The sequence below is a fragment of the Cryptomeria japonica genome, chromosome 3 (assembly GCF_030272615.1).
Source record: "Cryptomeria japonica chromosome 3, Sugi_1.0, whole genome shotgun sequence".
Taxonomy (NCBI): Eukaryota; Viridiplantae; Streptophyta; class Pinopsida; order Cupressales; family Cupressaceae; genus Cryptomeria; species Cryptomeria japonica.
The window spans coordinates 124,912,446-124,929,348 of record NC_081407.1 but is presented as its reverse complement, the minus strand read 5'-3'; positions in this window follow the sequence as shown (position 1 = coordinate 124,929,348).

The window sequence follows — 16,903 nt, the reverse complement described above, 5'->3', positions numbered from 1 at the left end:
CCCAATTTCAACTTTCAAGACATATTTCAAATATCTATACATTATAGTTTGAGCCACTGAGTTGGAATCGACATTAAAACCTTGTTACCTCACATACCTATAAATTTTTTTAAAAAAGCCAATAGGACCAGGTCGTTGGGCTACCCGGTTCTGCACTTTTTTCCCCGAATTTCGGGAGGATAATTTGGAAATCTTATCTAATTAAAATTCTGTTATGTGCAAATAAATCACAAATATAAGTTGGCCTAAAAGTGATTTTAATTATGAAATCCCTATATAAGGAATCTCTCTCAATTAATTTTAAACATTACATCTTATGCTAGCATTATCATCAATTCAAGGGAAATTCTTCTTCCTCAAGAGCAACCCTGATTCAAGGAGCAAAAAAAATCCATCAAGGCATTTTCATATTATGTTTCAATTATGATTTTATATTGGATTTTAGGTGATTTATTATGTTATTGCATCAACACATGGATGACTTGTTCTAAGAACATTGCATCATCTATTGAAGGTATAATAATCTCTATTCAAGCATTTTAATTCCAAGTCTTGCCTCTTCCCTCAAAAAGAACACTTTCAATTCCATTTCTATTCCAGTTAGGGTTAATTCCAAACCCAGGGTTTGGCCTAAGGCAAACTGCTATCCATAATCCCTTTTCTTTCATCTTGTGTGTAGCTACAAGTACCCGATGAAACTAGGAGACCTCGAAAGACATCAGGAGGTTGATACAAACTTGCTCTTGAAAAATGGACCTAATTTTTAGGGACTAGGGAAGTGGGGGAATCCCTATCCAGACCAGGGTGGTGGCGGAACCCCTGTCCTCAATGTTTTTTATCAGATTTTGTAGATAGATCCCAAACAACTTAAGATTCTAGTTTCTTCGACGATAGCTCAAAAGACCAAGGCATCGGGCACCCTGGTCCTACTAGATCAACTACAAATTTTAGTCACAGGTGCACAGTCATATTCCCTATCCATTTTTGTACCTATTGTGATTTTTTTGTTTCATTATCAATTACCATAATCTCTCCAAATTGTTAGTTCATGAATGTACCTTCTTACCTTAGATTTGGCATCCAATTTCCATCTTTTCAATTATATTTTCAACCCAAAAAAAAGGGGAATATGACTCCAATCAACATTAAACCATATTCCAAATAGAATTGAGGTTGGATCTATTGAGTTCATCCTCCTTTTAATGTAATTTCATGTGAAAGTTAGGTCATTTCCTAGTTTACAAAGCATAACTTGTGAAACCCCAATTTTCCATCCATTACATTTTGATGAACCCGACTCTTCTTACACTTTCATATTTATGATTTTGAGTTTTTGATCTAATTTTCAGATTTATATACATTCATTTCATAAATTTATTTAAAATAAAAATACAAAAAAAACTTTATTTATGCATTTTGTGTGTTTACATGCTTTATTACATTAGATAATTTCATTGAAATAGTTAACATTTCTTTCAAAAATGTCAGATTACTCTTTATGAGACTTTCATGCCTTTTATAATCCATTTTATTATGACAAATATCCTTTCAAATAAGTATATAGTAGAGAAGAACTTGAGGAGGCTCTTGATGGTTTTCTTTATCCTAAGTCTTCTAAACTGTCATTTTGCCAAAGGTTAATTAACATAATGTGTATGCCATTTAGTAGTGATGAACTTGAGTGGTTTGATGAAATGCTTGATGACTTCATCCTTTCCTCTAAATCATCCTCTAAATCTCCAAAAACTCACAAGGATATTAACATGCATGACAATCCGCTTTATGAACCTTTACCTTCTATCAATCCTATTTTTGAAGAAGCTTTTGTGATAAAAGAAGTTGATGTGATTTAAAATCCTCTTTATTAAGCTTTACCTTCTAAAGAAGAGGCCCTAATGAACCATGGAAATTACTCTCCTAAATATTCTCTTGTTCATGAGAGAAATTTGGTGCAAGAAGAGATTATTAACACTCTCTTACAACTCTTCCTCTTAAGGATGAAGTTTTGAAATTTCATGTTGATCTTTCTCCTAAAAGTGGCCTCTCCCATTAGAGTATGTTAGAGAAAGAGGATGATATCATAAACACATTCCTTAATGTCACTTTACCTTCCATACATGGTACCTCTCCTAGACATGAAGCATTGATGGGTAGTGTTAAACCTTCTCCCCAACTTTGTCCTATCCATAAAGATGTTCATGATGTTCCCTTTTATGAAAATGATGGAAATTTAGCTATTTCTTTCCTCCATAGCTATGATTTACCCTCTCCCAAATTTGGTCCTACTAATGAGGGCACATTGATGCAAGAAGAGGTTATGAGCACTTCTTTCGAAGAGCTCCCTCCTAAGGATGAATCTTTGAAGAATGATGTTTATCTTAAAATGTACCTCCCCCACGAGGACTATTTGGTACAAGTAGATGATATTGTAGCTACCTTTCTTAGTGATACCATACCCTCTTTTCATTTCAATGAATTTCCCACTAGAGATGAAGCATTAATTAGTTATGTTTGTCCTTATCCTAAAGCTTGTCTTACCCATAAAGATACCTTGGAGAAATAGGATGAAATCATTAGCAATTTCCTTGACACTCTCCCTTCTAAAGATGTATCCTCAGAGAACAAAGACCTTAATCAAGTCAATACCATTCATTTTCTAGTTATGAGAAGCCTAAGCCCAAGAAACCTCCCGATATCCTTAAAGTTGCAAAATACATATGTGAAAGAGGTAATATAGAAAGATAACTAGAACAAAAATATGGTTCCAAAATACATCACACATTTAATGCTTGTGTTAAAAAGAAATATCCCAATGTTATTCTCACTTCCTCCCCCCCACCCTCATATTAAGAAATATGTTGATAAGAAACCTAATCTTGTTGGAAAAATCCATGATATCTTAGCTAAGATCTCCCTTTGAGATTTGATTCAAACTTCACCTTCATACCAGAAGTTGATCCAAGAAGCTTTACAGAAGGTGGCTCCTCATCCTTCTTCTAAAACAAATGATATTACATTCTCACAAGATGAATTTTCTATAGAGGTTAAAATTAGAGTCGGCTCCCTTATGATTACTCATTGCATTTATGAAGAAAACATAAGAGGTACCTTAATTGGCAATGGGTTAGAACTTAACATTTGTTTTGTTGAATTATTAGATAAGATAAATTGGGATTATTCTTCTATTCAACCCAATCCTCTTTGTGCTCATGGATTTGATAATTTTCCTAGAGAGTCACGTGGTATAGTCATTTTACTTATCAAACTAGGGCCCATGACTTTACCTACTCCTATTCATGTCATGCCCAACCGTCTTAATTATAATCTTCTTCTAGGTAGACCATGGATTCATGCTATGAAATAAATTCCTTCCACCCTTCATCATACAATCGAATTCAAATATAACAATGAACTTCACACAATCAGGGTTGATCCTAATCCTTATAATTTCATTCATGATGAAGTTGGATGTATCTCCCCCTTTGATACTATGATTCATTCAACAACACAATATCCTATCAATGATGCTTCCTTAGAAAGTAATTGGGGTACATTAGACTTTACAACCTCCTTCAATGGGTATAAGATCCCTCAATATAAGAATGAAGCCTCGAAGGAACCTTGTGTGTCATTTATCCAAACTTCTTCTAAATCAATTTTGACCTCTCCTTCCAACACATGTCTTGATCACGATGGGGGCTCTTTAGAATTTGACACTAAGAATATATCCTCTCCTCTAGACATTTCAACACTCATATTTGATTCTACACATGGATATAATAGGCATGGTTTAGGATGTGTACAATAAAGTTTTGACGGTCATGAGAAATCTAAGTCACACTTTTTCAAAGAAGGTCTAGGTTTCCAAAGTCTTCCTTTGTCGGCATCCCTTCCACCATAGTCTAATACATCTCTGTGTTATTATAACCTCTCATCACAACAAGAGAGTATTTTGTATGAGATTCTTGAATCCAACTTGATTACTCTCCCTTTAAAAAATCAAAGAAAGGATCGTAAGAAAAATCAACACAATCCTTCTTTTTGCAAGTATCATCAAATCCATGGCCACTCCACTAATGAATGTCATGCTTTAGCAGATAAAATTCAAATACTTGATGATAATAATTTGGACACTCATCTTATTCCTTCCATAACTTTTAAGTTCCTATTATGTTTCTCCTCACTATGTGGCATTGCTACCTTATTGGGGGCTCATTGTCATTCATAGTGGTACAATTTCAGGTGAAATAATACTTAGGTAGCAACATAATAGCATTTTTATTCTTGTCTTCATGCTTGAGGGGCAAGAATATCCTTTCAATCATTCTTTCTTTCCAACGATTCACTTTTCCTTTGTTGCGTTGCATCTTTTCATAATTTGATGTCATTTATTGCATATAATTATATTTCATGTGAGTGCATGTGTGTTCCTTGTTTAGGACCCATTCTTCCTTGAAATGGTGCACCTTTTTTGAATAATCTCCTCTTATTGAAAGTTTGAAATCCTTCACTAAGCATCCACTTTTTTATAAACATTGGAGAAGGTGTGTATTCTTAGTCCCCTTATCCTTTCTATGATGCCATCTTTATTAAGGATCTCCCCTACTCTTGGAGGTAGATATCTTTATGCAAATATCTCTTCCTCCTTTGTCAATCATGCATCCCTCAAAAGGATCCCTTTACACTTGTTTCAAGATATCTCTTTTACAATTATCTCTTCCTTGCTTAAAGAAACAAAGCTTATTCAGGCATCTTTCTTCCTAATTTGGAATGCATGTGTTGTTGCTTAACAGATATATCCTTGGTGTTGAAGGTGGGTATCCTTGTTTCTGTTTGCCTTAAGACATAAAAATAGGACTATGTTGACATCTTAAGGGGAGACATATATGCAGCCTCCTAGTTGCATTTCAACCATCAATTTTATCAACATGGTATTATTGTATCCTCATGCTTCATTCTCAGTTTATGCATAATTTGTCTTATATGGGGTGTACATTGTCAAAACTAGACCTAAGTTGTCACGACTCGAATTAGACCTTAGTTAGATTTATTTATTATGTCAGATACCTTTTGATTAACTTTTAATAATGATAGATGATATTGTGTGGTTTAGTGACAATGATGATGGCTAGTTATTTTATGATGATAATGTTTTAATGATACTTTACTGTTATGATTAATAATACTTAATAATGATGTTTTATTGATATGATGTTGTTATTTAATGATGATAAATAATAATGTTATGATGTTAATATTTTGCTAGATTTTTATGTAATGGGATCTGACAAATTTTTGTCAAGTATAAGTTGCAGGGTAACCCTCGAAGGCGGACATATGATCGAGGAGGGGTTTTTCTAGCTCGCCAGTAGCAACCTAAGTATTGGAACCTTGTGCAAAGTACCCAATTAGATAAGCAATTAGTAAATTAAATTAGGGAGTCTAAAATATATTGATAAAATAAAAATAATAATAAGGATAAATTATTAAATATACAAGTATTTAATATTACAATCAAGCTAGAAATAATTATAAAATAATTATTTAAAAGAGAGTAAATAAATTAATTAGTTGAGTAATTAAAAATAAAATTATTTGATAATTAAATTATAAAATATAAAAGATATTTAAGATATAATATCTTATAAATACTAAAATTAGAGGACTAATTAAAATAAATAATGAGATTAATTCAAGAAATTAATTAAAATATTAATTAATAAATTTAAATAAATGATCAAGGCATGCAAAAATACAATGTTGGAGTAAACTTATGTACTAAAAATATAGACGATATGTGAGAGCCTAATAATTAATTATTTTCTTATAAACTAAATCTTTAACAAATTGTAATTTAATAAAATCAATTAACTATTTTGTGAGTTGTAATTTTAATAATTAGTTTTATTTTAAGAAATTTTCATGCAAACAATTAAATTTTATTTTTAGAGAATTCAATGTTTATAAATATAGGAATAAACCTGTTATTTGAGCATTCCAATTCTTTTTGAGCTTCTTGATTCGTGTGATTGTTGTGAAGTCGACAAGGTAGATTGAAGAGATTGTTTAAAATTTGGGAAACGCCTGCGATTCTTCTTTCTTACAGCCAGGTTCATTTATTTTACATATTTTATTGAGTCTTTATTTGATCTTTTTCTTTTAAAATTGGGTATTGTGGATTTAATGCTAGTTTGTTTGATGTGTCAGTTGTGTTGTCAACACCTTCTTCTCAATTTATCATAAAAAGAAGAAACTGGGTTTTTAGGAAATTTACTGGGTTTTTGTGTTTCCAATATTTTTAGTAACCGTGAAAATTTCAGAGAAATTGGGATTTGGGTTTTTAAGAAAATACTGAAACATTACGACTGTATTTGGAAAGTCTTGATAGTGGTAAATTCTAACTTAAATAGAGATTCTTAATTTAGAATTATTGAAAATATTAAAATTTAATTTTGATTTGAGGAAATTATATTGTAAAGGGAAAATTTATAAAAATCTATAAAGAAAACATATAATAATATTATTCTGACATTAATTCGCGGAGGGCTAATTATTTTTCTGTCTATGAGGGATGATTATGGAACGAGAGTGCTTGTTTATGGGCTAACCAGGGAAGGGTGATTTTCTTCACCTCCCCAATAGGGTAATGATGGCCATCATATTTATTTATTTATTTTTCTCCCTGCCATAACACATGTAGTTAGTTCAACTAGGATGGGTTGTTAGTTCTACATGATTGCACAGGATTCCTTTACTACCAGTTGGTACTGGCTTGCTAGGATACTCCATCGTGAGGGACGGGAGCTTATCAAGAGCATCGGGAAGCTTATGCTTCATTTGGTTGGGCGGATAAAATGCCTGGGTTATATGTCCATCATCCAGTTTGTGAGAGGAGGTTATCCAGGTCAAACGGAGGCGACACATCCGGAGACAAAGAAAGTCAGAGATTCCAGATAAAATTTTATGTAATAATTAAAGATGTATATTTTATTTCATTGTAAAGACTAGAATGGTCGCATGTAGAGGTTATGAAAAAGGACCTATAAAGGTCACATGATGTAAAGCGACAAGAAGTCGCCATGCAATGTAACTGACAAATAAAAAAGAAGAAGAAAAAGGGCTACTAACATACTAACCCACTAACATGCATGATTTACTTTCTTAGATTAGTTTTCATTTACGCATGCACGCATATTTAATTATCTGGTAGATTATTTGTTTATGAGTTTTTGCATGTTAATTTAATTCATAATAATTTCATGCATATGATTTATGCTACTCATGCGCACACGTAACTCGACATCATAACTAATTATGGTTTGCATTCTATTGGACCTCATACGTAATTTTAGATTGTTCTTGTTCGCATGCACATTTAATTCCTACATGTTATTTATGAGTTGCATGGTTGTTCAGTTACTTATCTATTATTTGCATGTTAATAATTATTGCTTTTGCATGTGTAATAATGGTTAATTTAATAATTAATTAAAACAGTGAGTTTAAGTTTGGTTTAACTAGGGTTAGGACAAGCGGGTCCTTACATAAGTCTTATACAAGATGTTTTCATTCCCAAAAATAGACACATCATTTTTTTAATGCATGTCTTATATATAGGTTGTTGCATGCTTGAAACTAGACCAAAGTCTTAAACAAGATGCTTAACTCCTAAAACCATACAAAATTTTAGCAAGATGAGTGGAACTATCATAACACAACTTGCTAGACTATTATGACTCTTACTTCCTACATGGATCACATAGTATGACACAATTTGATAGCCTATGAAATCCATGTTCTATCTTTCTCTCCCATGAAACCATAGCATAACACACTTTGCTAGTGTTTGATCATGATTTATTTTTCTTTCAATTGGTGTGCGTCCTTGTTCTTTTCATAAGTCCACTTGTACTCTTGCAATAACATGTCTAAAATAATATTAACAGTTGAGACATTTTGGTTATTGAGGTCTCTTCAACTAGTTGACTTGGAACTTTGTGTTTTAGTACTAACGTTGTTTTCTTTTGTCTATACTTGAAGGTTACTTGCATGGATTGATAAGATCCTATGCTTGGGGGCTTGATTATCCCTCAACATTATCCTATCCCTAGTTTGTCTTGCACTTAGATGCTCTATCTCTTCATTTCTACTTTACCAAGAGTATGACCATAAGATCATACTACTCTAAAGTGGGGGCTAAATGCAGCGTCACAAATTCTACACCTTTATTAGTGTATCCAATTTCACAATCTTCTAGCAACTATTTTAGTATTTGCTTTTCCTCTATGCATTATAGGACCTTTATTGATTTAAATTAATATTATGAGTCCTATTCCACTTTAGTACATCATCACACTCTTATTTGGGCCCTTAATTCTAGGTGTGCCCTTTATCATGTTATCCTAATTTATCCTTAATTGCACCCCAATTTCAACTTCCAAGACACATTTTGTATATCTATACATTATGGTTTGAGCTACCAAGCTAGAATCGACATTAACACCTCATTATCTTGTATCCCTAGAAATTTGAAAAAAACAAAACTGATGGGACTAGGTTGCTGGGCTATTTGGTCATGCACTTTTTTCCTTGAATTTGGGAGGATAATTTGGCGGTCTTATCTAATTCAAAGTTCATTTTGCATGAATAAATCACAAATATAAGTTGGCCTAAAAGTGATTTTAATTATGAAATCCCTATAGAAGGCATCTCTCTGAATTCATTTTAAACATTACATCTCATGCTAGCATTATCATCAATTCAAGAGAAATTATTCTTCCTCAAGAGAAGACTTGATTTGAGAAGAAAAAAAAATACATAAAGGCATCTTCATATTATGTTTCAATTATAATTTTATGATGGATTTTATGTGATTTATTATGTTATTGCATCAACATATGGAGGACTTATCCCAAGAACATTGCATTACCTATTGAAGGTATAATCATCTACATTTAAGCATTTCAATTCCAAGTCTTGCCTTTTCTCTCAAAAGGCACACTTTCAATTCCATTTCTATTTCAATCAGGGTTAATTCCAAATCTAAGGTTTGACCTAAGGCAAACCCCTATCCACAACCCCCTTTCTTTCTTCTTGTGTGTAGGTATATGTACTTGACAGAGCTAGGAGACCTCATAAGGCATCAAGAGGTTGATATAAACTTTCTCTAAAAATTTGGACCTAATTTTTAGGGACTGGGGTAGTGGGGGAACCCCTATCTAGACTAGGATAGTGGGGGAACCCTATTCGGACCATGGCACTAGGGGCACACCCCTGTCCTCAATTTTTTTCATCAGATTTTACAGACACATTCCAAACAACTTCAAATTTTAGGTTCTTCGACAATAGCTCAAAAGACCAGTTGCTAGGTGCCCTAGTCTTGCCAAATCAATCTCATATTTTAGTCACATGCACAATTAGTTTCCCTATCCATTTTTGTACCTGTTGTGAAGTTTTTGTTTCATTGTTAGTTAGCATAATCAATCCAAGTTATTAGTTCATGCATGCGCCTTCTTACCTTATATTTGGCATTCAATTTACATCTTTTCAATTACATTTTCATCTCAAGCAAAAGGGGAATAGGACTCCAATCAACATTCAACCCTCTTCCTAATAGAATTGAGGTTAAATATATTAAGTTTATCCTCCTTTTAATGTAATTACATGTGAAAATTATGTCCTTTCCTAGTTTACAAATCATAACTTGTGAAACCCTAATTTTCCATCCATTACAGGGTCACCTTTTCCATTGTATAACTCTAATTGAGGTATTTCCACATTCTTAGGAGAAATTGCACAAACAATCTCATTGAATAATGGGCTTGCTGCATCATAGGTGGGAACATTGAGCTTGGATTGGGTTAATGAAGCCAATTGTTATTATAAGGAGGAAACACTTTGAGCTAGGCTATTGATATTGGTTTCAGTGGATGGATTCAGACATATGTGATTGTGATGGAGGAGTAATGTTGTTGTAGGTAGTTGGAGGTTGAGAGTAAGGATGGGGAATATTATGATATGTTAGTAGGATATGGTTGGGAAATAAATAGAATATTTGTGGAAGGAGGTATATAAGAGTATGAACTAATAGGTTTGTCCCCATGACTAACATTTGTATGATTAAAATTTTGTGTAGAGGTAGTCATGATAGGAGATGTATATGTAGACACACTAGGAAGAGATATAGTCATAGGAATGGAATGCTCAACTTGACTAGTAGGATGAGAATAACCAAGAGATTCAACAAAATTTTTGATAGGCATAATATTAGTATCAACAATATGAAAAATTCCACATAATCCTTCCACACCTAACTTATCACTTTGAACCATTCTCTTCAACCCTTCAATCAAGGAGATTGCCTTACTATTTGGGTGTTCTTAGCCCATACATTTTTTAAGATTGTCCAACTCAATGTCAAGCTTCCCCAATTGATCACTAATAACCCTAGTTGGTGAGCCATCATCTTCAACATGAAACGTGTGAGGTGAATGGGGCTCCATGATATTAGATATGTCATGTGTTGCATTAGAGGAAGTACCAACACTCACATGGAATAGATTAGTTAACTCGAGACCCATATCCTTGGTATTTAAACTTTGGGAATCCCTAAGTATACAAATTCTTCTCACTAAAATATTGGATGTAGGTCTAAGGGTAACAAAACTCATGCACAAATAAGGAAATATTGAATGCAAAGCTTTGAAACCATAATTTTTTTGATAATGCAAGTTATATGTATGATGAAGCAATGCAACATTTTTGTAAAAATGATTGATTAAACAATGAATTAAGAAATTTGAATTATGAAATTGAAAACTAGATGCTTCTAAATCTAAAAATAACATGCCATAACAATCATATCTGAGCATATAAGTAAAGGTTTATGTAACACACAAGTCAATTTTAGGAGAATAAATTAGGGTTTTCATGATTTGAACCTCTAAATTTATTTGCATATATGATATATGATATATGAGTGGAAAAATGAGTGATTAAATATATACAAATCATATATGAGACTACAAATCAAAAATATTATAAATGTAAGACTGTTGGGTTCACCAAAAATGTTTTGGTAAAAGATAGGGTTACACAAGCTTAGCTAAGAAAACACCAATTTCCCAATGCCAAAACATTTAAAAGGGAAAGTAAACCCAATAGACTCAACCTCAATTCCTAGAGAAGAGGGTTGGGTGCTGATTGGATTTGGTTTTTTATTTGGATTAGAATTAAATTGCAATGCTAGATGTAGGACGAACAATGAGAAATTAATATAAAATAACAATAACATAATGTTCCAGATATCATTTAAAGCTATAAACTTGTATCTAAGAATGCAAAATAGATTAGAACTTGTGACAAAAAGTTAGGGTAGAATCATCCGAATCAAGGGGAGCAAGTCGTCCTAGTCCTCCAAATACTAGGAGTAGACAAACTTGATTTTTTTTGGATCATGATGATGCATGAAATCTAAGTTGTCAGAAGATTGTAAAAAAATCCTAGGACTAAGAGGGGCCAACCATCTTTGTCCTCCTCTTTTCATGCCTTCAAAAGATGAGGCTGATTGTTGATGCCTACTCTATCGAATTCCTTGCTCGTAACTCCTGAGAAAATTTCCTAGACACAAAAAGAGGGAAATAGGTTTGCTTAAATCCTCAAAGAAGGGTGTAGAATGTAATATAGAATGTCTTTATAGAAGGTTGATTGTGAATGCTTGAAATTGAATTGAACTATCCTTCAATGCTTGATGAATGCTTGATTTCTTGCTCACTTAGACTTGAATTCACTAGAGTGCAATTGGGATCTTGATTGAGGTTGCCAAATGAGGGGGATAGGCTTCCTTTTATACCTAATTGTACATTAAGTGTTTGAATTTTCAGAGTAGGCCAACACAAATTCAAACTCCATACCCACATGGGGTGACCATTGTGAGGTCCTATTTTGGGTCTCGATTGGGAGGACCAGGTGGTCAAAATGGCCTGGTCCTGATCTAGGACTAGGGTGCCCTAGGATCAGGGCACCCAAGGATCAAGGTGCCTAGGGCATCCTAGGATCCTAGTCCTACCAATCAGGACTCAAAATTGGATAGAGGTTGGATCAAGAGTTGAAAATGTAAAGTTTAAGAGGGTATGAGCAACATCAAAGCAAACATTGAGCATTAAAGGTTGAAATGCCAAGGTGAGGCCTAAGGAGGATGAAATTGTATAGGGATACAATTTATGATGTTATAGATTGATAGAATTTCCTCCCTTACTAACATGTGTACCTAGGATTAACATTTTGTGTAGAGGTATCCATGATTTAAGATGTATAAGTAGGCACATTAGGCAAAGACATAGGCATATGAATGAAATGATCAATTTGAGTGTTAGGATTTGAAAAACCAAGAGCTTCAACACAAATTTTCATTGGCATAACATTAGAGTCAACAATATGAGAAATGACACACAACACTTCCACACCAATTTAATCACTTTGAAGCATTCTCCTCAAGCCTTCAATCAAGGGGATTGCCTCACTATTTGAGTTTTCTTGACCCATCCTTTGTTGAAACTTATCCAACTCATGGTCAAGCTTCCCTGATTGGTCAATAGTTAATTAGGTTAAGGAGCCATCCTAATCATGATAAGTGTGAGGGGTATGGTTCTCCATAATTTTAGGTATGTCTTGTGCAGGGATAGAGGATTTACCTAAGTTATCACGAAATAAGTTATTCAACCCAGGCTCACATCCCTTAGTGTTTAAACTTTGGGAAGTGATAAGTCTATAACTTCTTCACATGGGTATATTGGATGTGAGAAAGAGGGTAGTGAAACACATACACAAGAGGGAAAAACTAAGTGGATGGATTTGTACTCACAATACCTCTCACACAATTGAGAATGAAAGAAAAAGGTATGATTAAACAATGAAATGTCCTAATAGAATGATTGATTAACCAATTATTGCACTCAATAAATGATAGACATGATAAATGTTTCTAAATATGAAAATAAAATGCAATAACAATCAGATTTAAGAATATAAATTAGAAGTTAGGCAACCCACAAGTCAATTTTATCAAAATAATTTAGGGTTTTTGTGAATCAGACCTTGAAATTTATGTAATTTAAATGCATGGATGATGTAATTTAGAAATGATTACAAATTTAATCTAATTAGATGTATACAAATCAAATCTAAAAATGAAAATCAGAATTAATGCAATCATTATGTCGGTTTCACCAAAATGTAACGTAAGGAAATGGGTGTTCACAAGCTCAAACATGCAAACTAGGAACTAAACCTATTTCACTAAACATTAAAAATGTTAGGGAAAGGAGATGAAATAAGTAGATTCATTCTCAATTGTAATGGGTGAACAATAGGGTTTATAAGTTAAGGAATGCAAACCAAACCTATTTCTCAAACATTACATTGGAGAGGAGTGAGATCAATAGACTCAACCTCCTTTGTGTGAAAAGGGTTGATGTTGATTAAATTTCACTCCTCTTTTTCTTTGGGGGGAATTGGATACTGTAAAGATGAAAATTGAATTCTATATCTAGGACTATAGATGGAAAATTGACATAAATGAACATGAATACGTATAAAAAGCTATAAAAAATCCTAGGTATTTTTTCTACCAGTGGTCCGCATTTTATGCAATTTTCACTCTACCAAAACACTAAAAAACATGATCGTGTTCCAAGGAGTTCTCACTTGCCTACCAAAGTGCTACACCACATAAGAGGTAAGGGGTATTTTTTGTCCATTAGATTCATTTTTTAATTTGGATTTTTAAAAAAGAATTGTTTTTTAATTAATTCTATGTTTTTTTTAAATGCAAAAAGATCATGTAAACTTTGATCCTCAACAAAAGTTGAATGAAAATATACCCGAGGAAAACCCTAGGATGGTCGACCCTCCAACCTCTCCTAGAAACTCTCAACAAGCTAGCCAAGATGATCTATTAGTGCATTTAGAAGAAAATTAAGCTATATTTTTTGATTTAGTGGGAATATTGAGGGCTCCAACGACTAACCAACATCATATATCCATTGCCACAACATTGGAAGCAATGGTAACGAATGTTGACACAATTGTTGATAAAATTACTCAAAGAAAAGCATATAGAGATTCATGTCATCAATATTGTAGTGCCCTCCTTGATTCCTCTTTCTTTTATGCATTGATAGAATTTATAGACTTAGCCTAAACTCTTTTATGATGCTTTTGATGGATGATTACAAGATCTATTTCTATTTCAGATGCTTATAGTTGATGCTTGACATTTCATATTGACAATGGATAGATTAACGTTTATATGGATGATGATACATTCAGGACTTTTATGTTGATGGACATATGCTTGGTTATATATATGAACTCTTTATATATGTGTGTGTGTGTGTGTGTGAAGTTAATATCTACTTATGATGAGATCATGTTATGTGCTAACCCTACTTCATACTTTATGAGATATGATAATATCATTGGGGATGTTATGGTTACCATAATTGTATTATCATTGTATTCACAAAGGAGATGATATTATACCACTCATTTATGAGCTAGGTATGATGTTGTAACTCTCTTTCACTTGTCTAATTATTTTATGTTATATGCAATGCACATGTTGTTGTATAGACATTGGTATTGTGCAGGATTATAGGTACTAGACATCAACTCCACCTGGTCTCACAGGTCTGAGCGTGTCTCAAATCCCAATGGCAAGTTGATCGGAGGTGGCATGAGACCCTACTACACACTCTAAGCTTAGTTGGTACCTTGTCAATTTTGTTGGCGTAGCTAGAGTTGCCTTGTTAGGCGTCATGTGGTATCTTATGTGATCCCTATGTTGGGTTGTCTTGTGGAATTGTGATTATTAATTAAATTAATTAATTGATTTATATAGTTTATTAATATTAAATTAAATCAATGGTTGGTCTTGATATTTATATATAATCTGTATTCAATTATTGAGGATTATTTATATGTTTTTTTTTATCAGTTAGGATTATATATATGTTAGTGTTTATTTTGTGGGTTTATATTTGTATACGGTGAAAAATGATGATGAAAACCTATTGTAAAACCATAAAGATCCAACCACAATAAAACCCTAGTTATACAACCAAACATTCACCATACACCAATGAAGATACCTAAGATCATGTGAATTCAGAAAATAAAGTAATATTACCATTCGCATGTCAAGTAGGGTTTCAATCCCCATTGTCTCCTATCTCCATTGATCTTGTTTGATATATTTGCTATCAGATTTTATGTGTGCACAAGAGCTCAACAAACAACAGATTGTGGTTGATAGCTTGATCGCAAGAAGACTTGATTGCATAAGATTGATTGATTGGTTTTTGTGATGAGACAATTAGGGTTGATAATGAAGGAAGCATCCTCTTATATAGAAGACACTTTAGGAGATAGAGGGATAAAATTAAAAGGTGAAGAGGATAAATGGTTGACTAAGATTAAAGGGTAGGTAAATGAAATAATAAAATGATGAAGGGGGTAGGTAAGAAAATAATTAAGAGATAAGTGACATGTGTCATAGATGAAAAAGCTAATGAATTAAATAAATAAAGATTTATTTAATTAACAGAGGAAGTGGTATCAATTAAATAAATAAAATATTTATTTAATTTAGGAGCAAGATAATTTAAATAAATAAAAGTATTTATTTAAATTAGAAAGAGGCTAGAAGAAGCTAAATGAATTAATTAAATAAATAAAGATTTATTTAATTAATAGAAGACTTAGGGTAAAATAATTAAATAATTAAAAATATTTTTCTAATTAAGCAGGACAATTTTAGGTGTCTATATTTTACCCCTCTTTGAGACAATGCAGCTTGTCGTGTTGGCTCAAAGAAGATAAGATAATCAAATACAAAGTTGCCCCATGATGGGAATGATATTCCCCCTCGAGAGATTGGATGGAAAAGACTGAAAGGGGTTGCAAACAATCTCTCGATAAGAGAGAAAGGAGAGGAAGGACTAATGGGATAGGGTGACAAGGTCATGAAGAGACTGACTTGGGGAGAAAAGACAAACACAAGAGACTAGGGGTAAGCAACCTATATATATAGGCCACAAGGAAAACATCCTCATTTGCATCCACACACTTAAGAGATCGGAGTGCATAAAGAGCTTAGAGAGTAGTCAGCAGAGCAGGAGAGATGGCAGATATGCTACATAGGTTCGATCACGTCTGACGGTTCTAGAGACCAGACGACATGGGTGAGCCAGTAAGCACCTCGAACTCATCTCGTACATTTTTGTATTTATATCTTCATTTAATTCATTTTAGAGTAGTTTTGCAAAAAACACGGAAGCGGTAAAAATTTGTCTAAACACGTCTAGGTTAGGTATGAACGCGTCTGTGATGAACAGTCATGTATAGGCAGGTTTTGGTCACATCTAGAAATCTATTTGTGTCTAGGTATAGATACAAGCACGTCTGTGATGAACAGGCGTGTTTGCGTTGACAAAGTGTGTATAGGTAGAACAGTACCGCATCTCTGATAAACAAACACGTCTAGGTTGCAAAAGGGCATTTGGGTTAACTAAAACCATGTCTGCGTAGCTAAAATGTGTCTATGTCTGATTAGCCAAGAATCGACAATTGTGATGAACATACACTATTGATTGGATAAATTGTCGAGAGGATACACTCAAACAGGTGCCCTAGGGAGACAAACTGAAGGATACAATAAAATTGACAATTCTATGATAAACATATGTTTCCAATTGGATAAACTACTGAGAGTATTCACTCAACAGGTTCCCTAAGACATGTAGGTTTGCTAAGCTTGAATGTAGGATAAGCCGTTAAATTGATAAAATTCGATGAGTGCTCTAGCAAGCAAGGATATAGTGCAATGTGATAAACATATACACTA